The sequence below is a fragment of the Amia ocellicauda genome, chromosome 11, assembly GCF_036373705.1.
Source record: "Amia ocellicauda isolate fAmiCal2 chromosome 11, fAmiCal2.hap1, whole genome shotgun sequence".
In the NCBI taxonomy this organism is placed as follows: domain Eukaryota; kingdom Metazoa; phylum Chordata; class Actinopteri; order Amiiformes; family Amiidae; genus Amia; species Amia ocellicauda.
Window position 1 is genome coordinate 33598713 of NC_089860.1, and position 8092 is coordinate 33606804.

The window sequence follows — 8092 nt, forward strand, 5'->3', positions numbered from 1 at the left end:
CAGATTCCTGCTGAAATGATTTAGTGGGATATAGTAAATGTGTTTGTCTTTTGTGGAAGTCTATAGCTGTTGAACTGGAAATATAGCTTATGACCAAATGGAGACGATTTCAGTACAAATATCCTGTATTTGTTGTGTTGTATCTCAACAGCAGCCGACAGCAAGTCTGAATGGTGTGCAGCAAAGCTTCCGAGGTCAATTGAAGCCATTCATTGACATGAACAAAACATTAATTCATAAATAAAGTACTTCCCCGGGCATTCGAAGATCACTCTTAAATGAACAAGTCGCGGGATGAACATGTGAAGTCACAGCCATGAAGCCACTTCTGTATGACAGGATTTGTACCTGTTACAAAGCAACACTTCTTTTAATGTGAGTCTGTTGTCCAGTGTGCTGTTTCTTTTTACACCTCCATTACTTTGAAAGCCAAACACAAGGAGACGATGATTTGCAAAGTGGAGCTGATGCTTTTAAATGACAATAGGTCTGGACTGGCAGTGCGGGCTGTTTATCAGTGTATCCCTGTGTGCAGCACGTCCTGCTGTCAACTCGGGAGAGAAACCATGCAGATTCGCAGGCACGAATCCAAGTGCTTTCCAAATGGACCTTGTCATGGTTGAATGGAGCTTAAGTTCACATCAGTATCAAACTCATAACACTGAGTTATTCAAGTGACCTGGTTGTCACCTGGTGCTAATCTGAAGTGTGAAGTCAGAAGGAGTAACTTTCTTTCCAGATAGTCGTACCTTTTATGTTTGAAAAATCATGATATATGCGTCTGTGTCCATAAACTTTGAGAAATGCACTCAAACTAGAGAGGGGCTTTGGATACGCTGACCATTTTTAATGTCTGCTGAAGTCAGTCAGTCTTATTTCATGTGCTGCTTTTGGAAATCTGCAATCTCTCACTCCGTTCTTGTTTCCTTCTGTTTCACCAGAAAAAGGGAAATAAATCATTTTTGTGTAATTTGTCCTGATCTTCAGGAAAACTAAAAGCGTCTGCTACATTTGTTTCTGGCAAGTCTGATGATGATGTGGCTTTCTTACCCAGTCTTGACTAAACACAGACACGGGGGAGGTGTCCTCAGCCAAAGTTCAACATGAGAGTGAGTAATGGCTGCTGGACAGCTGGCCGGTGCCCCATTTGGTATGATGCAAATGTTTCTGGTGTGCAGATGGCACGGTGGAACTGTATCTGTTTATTTGTGCTGGTGGTGCTTTTGTAAGGTTTGTGTTTGGAAGCTGATTCGTGTGTGAATATGTCCCGTACCTTTTGGGGTGTTTTACCCACTGACCTGCTTGTAAGTGAAACACACCTGCATCGACAGGGTGATGGAGAGTGTCTGTATGTTGGCACACACGCAATAGGAATTCCTAACTAGATCTGTGGTCTAAGAGGCACAGTGGAAGTTTTATTTTGTTCTGCACTTCTGCAAAAAAGGACAATCAACAGCAAGGCAAGGATGTGTTGTGAAATGTGCTTCGACTCATATCGAAGGAGATGTTGTGAAAACCATATCATGTACTTTTATTCTACCTTATATTACAGTCTTTTTGGATTTTGGACTACACTGGACCCCTAACCCAACCACGGCTTCAAACTCAAATAAACAAAGAAGATGCACCTGGCACATTTATCCTGATTGTGGCGAGGAAGCTGTCGTATTGGAAATATTCCAGAAGAGGCTTCCTCTTCAACCAAAGGAGAAGGAAAGCTTTCTCATTTTAGTAACAGGTTTATTTTTTTATTTTTAAGGTTTTTATACTATTAATGCAAAGAGGCGTCGGCAGTCGATTCTCCTCTCGGCTTTTCCGCATGCCTTGCTGGGGTCTGGCTTCACACTGCTGCTGCAGAAACACCGATTACAGGTACCGCTAATACAGCACAGGTTAGACACTTGAGGACACCAAGGGTTAAGTGATGTCACAGTAAGTTGCCCTGGATGAGGGTGTCTGCTAAGAAATAAAATAAACTATCCCCCAAGAGTAATTAAGCTGTTTTTACATCATAACCCCTTTATAATATGAATATGTGAGCTCAATAGGGAAGAAACAGAGAGTACAGGGCAGCCAAAAAGCGAAGAAGACATGTCACATGTGACTAAGTATGTGCTAGTGACAATCATATGGAGCATGTTGCAGGGGAACAAAACCCTGCATGTCTTCACAGGCAGACTAATTAACAACTCGCTGGCACTGCATGTCAACTCTAAACAGCATTCCTCAGCTACAGCTCATTCGTATATGTTTTCGAAGTCTTTTTTTTTTTTCTAAAAAATGTAAATTCTTAGAGCTGTGTTTAATTGATGAATGTTTCCCTGGGGGTCTCAGCAGTAGATGACGATGTGTTATTTATGGAGGAGAAACATTATGACCCCCCACCCCCCTTACCATGCACTAGTCTCTGGTGCCCGTGTGTGAGGAACCCTTGAGTGCGGCCGTCGAAGTGGTTTCCATCTCGCTCAGCAGTCCTCCCGCCGCCCTTCCTCCCTGCAGCGCCGGCCGCGGGACGTGGCCGCACGACCGTGTTGCTGTAGAGTCCAGACTTGTTCCACACGGGGCATGTGGCGACGCCTGATGAACACGCAGGTTGTGCGATCAAGCATCCTCGCCTCTCCACAGAAGAAATCACAAAGCCTTTGATTAGGAGCTGCTGCAGACTTGCACTGTGGACTTGTTGAACTGTACTTTTGCCCTGAGAGGCATTCCTGATTTGTGCAAGCAATGGCAGTAGATTGGGACTTTGGAGAAGTTGTGAAATAGATGTCTAACCAAATGTGCCTGGTATACATGTGTGAGGGAAATTCCACTACAGTAACAGATGTTTTCACACGACGTTTTGACAACTGTGTTAGACTGATAAATCCACAGTGTATATATATTTACCTTAACCAAATGATTTTTGGGCTGCAGAGCTCTTAGCCAGTGCAAGCGTTTCCGCGAACCACCCAGCCCCCCACGGCTGGTGACAAAACACAGTCAATTATCTCTAAACACCAGTAATACAAAATTACCATTACATATAACCCTAAAACTGCCAATGTACTTATCTCATCCTTTGCCAATTGCCATCCTAATGGGACGAGAGGTGCTGCATTGCGAACAAGCTGTGCCTAACTGAGGGCAGCAGACAAGTGGGGCAGACTTCCCCCAGCCAGTGAGAAATTAAACAGAAAACGTTGCTTAAAATGAATCAGTGTTGTTGAACTAACTTAATGTATAAAATAAATATCGTAAGTCAAATAGTCATTCATGTCTGGGGACCACACTTTGAGACCCACGGCTTTCAGAGATCCCACTATAGGTTGGAAGGGCTGCATGATAGAAATTTGAGAATAAATGCCCATAAATCAATTAATCAATCAACGGAGTGTTAACACAGGATGCTTCTGCCTGCCAACTGAACGAGGAATTCGAAACAGTCACATGAACTGTATAAGACATTAGTGAAAAGGCTGACACTTGCATTCTGGGTTTCCTGTTTGGTCAGGCCCTGCGATGTTGCACCCCTTGAATACCTGACTCCACTCGGTTTTCCACACAACCTTATTAACCCACGAAGAAGAGGGAAAAAACATCCCACGCCGTTCTGCTCTGGACATGTATCTTCACTACAGCTCAGCAGTTCAGACGACCCGATATAGACGTAGATGGACAAGGGGGAATTCGTGGAGATGTTGTGGCCTTAACTTGGCTGAGGGAACGACGGTCTGGCCATGAGGACAAGGCCATCAACCCCCCCCAGCTACTGACAAAGGGAGAGGGACTCGTCATGTGGTGGGTTGGATAGTGTACGTGAGGAGGCATCTCATTGGCTGTGATCGGAGCAGAGTGAGGCGTGACTGGGGGTTGTCTTCCCCCTGAACTTTGGTTTTAAACTCCTTTTGAAAGTGTAATGGAGCAAATTTATTTTCCATGCATTCAAGCAGCAACAGAAGAGAATATGAGCTTGCATTATGTCTCTTGCATTAGACCCCCTGACCACACGTTTCACCGCCATCATAATGCAGCCCATATGTAATCCTAGTGGCAGCGTTCTCTCTCTCTCTCTCTCTCTCTCTCTCTCTCTCTCTCTCTCTGAATAAGCATACTCTCCCTCCCTCCCAGGATTATGTTCTTGGGGTATTTGTATAGATGGAGAAATAAACTGACCGAGCAATAATAATAATTGAAGAGCAGAGCATGTTCTGTACGTGTCTTATGAACGCGATGACCCATGTTGTTTGCGTGCCCCCGAGAACATATTATTTGATCCGCATATCAGGAAGCTCGTGCTGTTGTGATTGGCAGACAAACTCACTGTGGGTTTATCCCACAATTTGATTTGCTGGCCCTCGAGACACCAGAGACTGTGTTTTCTCTCTCTCTCTTTATTCTTTTTTGATACTATGCTAAGAGTTTGCCGCACTGTTGCAAACAACCCCATGTGATTTTTTAAAAATAGTGTTTTGGCCCAAACAGAGTCCATAGAGAATTGATTATGCGGTAGTGGGTAGATTGGCCTACTTGTTCATTTTCTCATAAAGATAAAACAATAATAAAGCTTTCAGTCTCAAGGGGCTATATTTATCTTTGTCTCCTTGTCTTAAAATTGGCAAATGCGCTTCACAGACCTTGAAGTTCACTATTGGGATATGTGTCAGCTGAAGACCAGTGTGTGTGTGTGTACGGAGAGTAAGAAACAGATATAAATGCTAGTCTAGGTGAAGTTTACACATGACAAGAAAGCAATACGGCTTTCCCTTCTCTGAAATGAACTGGAGAAAACCTGGATCATAAAGATCCTCAGATCTCTATCAGCCGAAACAGGCAAGATGGGCCAAGCAGTTTCTAATTTTTTGGATAGGTTTGCAAACAGGAGCCCCAATTATGTTTTATGTAATGTAATGTACACTTAAAAGTGAGAACATTGAGTGTCAAATCAAGTCCCAGAGATGACTGCAGGTGGGGGACCATTTTAATCACATGTGGACCCTTGGTTGCCATGAAAAGATACAGTACTTCCAAACCTGCTATTTTGTTGTTGCTCAACTCATTCAACACAATCAGGCTGAGAGTGTTAAAATGCACCAGATCAAAGTCTCGCTGAGCTCTTAGCAGTTTCTCAGAGCCCTCTGTCATTATGTCAGAAAATACCACGTCATTATTTAATAAAACCAGCCATAGCAGGACTCCAGCATCTCAGTACAAAACAAGGTTCGAACTGAAATTCACCAGGAGTCACGGGATCGAAGAAAACCGCAGCTCAGGAGTGAAACACTGCTGCCTCTCTTCAGGTTGAAGAAATTTAACCAAAATGCAATGTCTGTTTAGTTCATTAAGTGGCTGCGGTAAATGCTTACAGAGCACTCCCTCCCCCCACTTCACTGACTGAAGTGATCTTAAACAAAGAAACCCAGTGACTAATGTAACTGAAGCAATTCATTAGCAGCATTATCGAACTGATGTTGTTTAAAAAAATATCTTTTCATGAAACCAAAAAGCTAAAGTTACGTCATCTGTGCTTTTTATGTATTTTGTAGGTCCTCTAGCATTCTTAAAGGCAAGAGTCATATTGAGAGTTAGTCATGAGTCTGTACTTCAAGTCACTTCCTTGGTTTACTTCCCAGAGAACAATGGTTTGCAATTATAAAAGGTTAAATTTCAATACCGTAGTACCAAAAGACATATAAACTTCACCTTGTATCATATTACAGGCTTAAACAACTTTAGAGGACTGTAAACGGCTGGTGTCTCACTGAAACTTCTTAAATGCAGGTCAAAAATAAACATTTTATTTGGATGCCGTCCTACAACATTCAAGTTGATGAATATATGGCATGAAAGTCTTCGCACGAATATGCTTTTGCATGTCATAAGTGTCTGTATCACGTGTGATTACAGGTGTCACGTTGAACACATTGTGTCGTTATTATAATTGAATGTGGCTTGTATATTTGTTGTCTCTTGACCTCATGCCTAATTAGGTTATTTTCGGCGATAAGCTCAGGAGAAGAAGAAGAAAAAAACATGACATGACAATCCAGGACTCGCGTCTGCTGCCAGACCTAATTGCGGTGATGCAATGAATTGTTGAGGCGTGATATAGCCAACGTCTCTCTGGCAGTGTCGCGAATTTGATTTAAGCATATGTCTCCATCCAGACTCAGAGCCATACGGCATTGGAAGTTGCTTTGGTCCTGAGTTGTTTCCTGATTTTGCGTTCGTACGATTGTTTTTGCTGGACGCAGTGTCCGTCAGTAAAGCTGACTTCATGATGCACACAAGCCAACCGAAAGATTGAAAGCAGCCAGCCATATATCCGTCTCAACACGTCATGTCTGCCACTAACATGGTAAAGACATATGGGAGTAACTAACTGTAGAAGTCTCAGCAATTTATACAGTCTGTTTCCTTCAGCTGAGCGGGTAGGCGTATCAATTAGACTGGTTACTTTATACTCCTTTTACAATCCCACATTCTTTTATTTGTATTTATTTCTGCTCCGTCTCCATGTGTTGGAAACATGACGCTGACGTCTGTGGATGGACACTTATAGCTGTAACACATGCTTTGACATTCCTGTTGTTGTTGCCTGGCCTGATCAAAGTGTCTCGGGTTTAGATGCTGCAGGTGGAAACCATTCATGGGAGTTTCGTTTTGAGAAAAAAAAGGAATCCTGATTGATATTTCACATCCTTCTGCTGATTAGAAACATCGGCGTGTTTCACAACATGCAGTTTTGTTTTTATTTATTGAATTTCTTTGGTTACGGTCTGGCTGGTATGAAGTTTTAATTGAAGCCTTTGAAAGTCTTTGAGCTCAGGTTGCAGCTGTCACAGTTAGTGTCTAAATACTGTATTGCCAACATGGGCCTGAGCTCCTTCTGCCAATATTAGATGGTACTCGAGGTGTTATGCTATGTAGAGGTTATTTTCTTGTGCAGGGGACCAAGACTTGCAATGTGTATTGATATGATATTGTGGCAAACAGAGAAATGCTGATTTAGTGGAATTGGGGGTTGTACCTCTTAAAGATGGGCCTCTGTTCTTGTTGGATACATTTTCTAACCCTAGAGTCCTGCCCTCAATCCCACAGAGCACCTTTGGGATGAACTGGATCTGCCCGTCAAGAGGAGGCCATCTTGTCTTGCAGCACTTGTTTTTGTGATACAATGTGTATCATTTTTACCTCACAGTTGACGATTCAAAGCACTGTTACATTTGCTATGAATGTTACTGTTGTAAATTTGGAGGGTCAATTCTACTTTTACATATGACATTAAATTACCCTGATTTATTCACTGTTAAGAAATTATTATTATTATTTGAAACATAATCAATATATCAGTCCACGCGGAGTCAATTAAAAAAGAAGTAAGAACCTCAGCTTCTGCTTCTCCGATCTAAGATCTGATGAGAAAACCAGAGGAAATCTAAATTAAAGAGTCTCATTCTCTCATAAAAACATAATCATTGTCTCTGAAACTTCTTTGCAAAGTTCTAGCGAAGTAAAGTCGGAAAAGGAAAAGGCCAGGCGGTTTATGGTGTAGGGGGAGATAGAGGATTAAGGGTTACACATACCTTAACAATTGACCATCACATACCTTAATAGTGAGAGAACACCATAAGCACATTAATATGTATCCCTCCCGTCCCCCCACCCCCCAAGGTGGTCAATATATCTTCTCTTCTGGGCTGCAAACCTTAGCAACTTCCTAAATATTTAGCCCTGGGTATCTGGGCGCTTGTTTGGCGAGAGGAGACAGTTTGTGGTTTTCTCTGAGTCTTCCTTGCAGGGTCAGAAATCCAAGCAGAACATTGTTGGATCTGCTCTAAACCACGAGTGGTGGCAACCGTCCAACACACACACACACAAACTCTCTCCCTTTCTCCCTCCTCCTTGCCCCTTTCCTTTGTAAATCTCCTTTCAAGATTGCCCATATATGGTTCAGCAGCAAGGCAGGAGGGGAGACGACCGAGAGGCTTTCACTGAAGGTTGTTCTTTTCCCTCCTCGATGTGGTGACTATGAGCAAAGTCACGGTGACCCGACTCGTGTCAACAAATCAGTCGTTTTCAAGGGGAAAAGCCTAACGAGCAGCAATTGAGA